Source organism: Vigna unguiculata, chromosome 9 (genome assembly GCF_004118075.2).
Source record: "Vigna unguiculata cultivar IT97K-499-35 chromosome 9, ASM411807v1, whole genome shotgun sequence".
In the NCBI taxonomy this organism is placed as follows: Eukaryota; Viridiplantae; Streptophyta; class Magnoliopsida; order Fabales; family Fabaceae; genus Vigna; species Vigna unguiculata.
In genome coordinates, this window is record NC_040287.1 from 24,500,555 (window position 1) to 24,501,484 (window position 930).

Genomic DNA, 930 nt, shown 5'->3' on the forward strand with positions numbered 1-930 from the left:
AGATATTCCTGGTATTAGTCCTTCTTTCTGCATGCACAGAATACTCTTGGAGGAGGATGCTAAGCCAGTAAGGCAACCTCAGAGGAGACTGAATCCTCAACTGATGGAGGTTGTGAAGAAAGAAGTCACCAAGTTGCTACAAGCAGGTATTATATATCCCATTTCTGACAGCACTTGGGTGAGTCCTGTACATGTGGTCCCCAAGAAATCTGGGATCACCGTGGTCAAGAATGAGAAGAACGAGTTGATTCCTACTCGTATTCAGAATAGCTGGAGGGTCTGTATTGATTATAGAAGACTAAACCAGGCCACCAGGAAGGACCACTTTCCTTTACCATTCATGGACCAGATGTTAGACCGATTGGCAGGTAAGTCTCATTACTGTTTTCTTGATGGATTCTCTGGGTATTTTCAGATTTGTATTGCCCCAGAGGATCAACATAAAACTACCTTTACTTGTCCATTTGGTACATATGCTTATAGGAAAATGCCATTTGGCCTTTGCAATGCTCCTGGAACATTTCAACGATGTATGATGAGTATTTTTACAGATTTGTTGGAGCATTGTATTGAGGTTTTTATGGATGATTTTAGTGTATATGGTTCATCTTTTGATCACTGCTTGTCTAATCTTGCTAGAGTCTTGGAGAGATGTGAAGAAACTAACCTTGTTCTAAATTTTGAAAAATGTCATTTTATGGTGGAACAAGGTATAGTTTTAGGTCACGTTGTTTCCAAGAATGGTATATCTGTAGATCCTGCTAAAATTGATATTATTTCACAATTGCCTTACCCCTCTTCTGTGAAAGAGGTTCGATCTTTTCTTGGACATGCAGGATTTTACAGGAGGTTTATCAAGGACTTCAGCAAGATAGCCAACCCTCTCTCCAACTTGTTGCAAAAGGATATAGTATTTGACTTTGGAGAGAG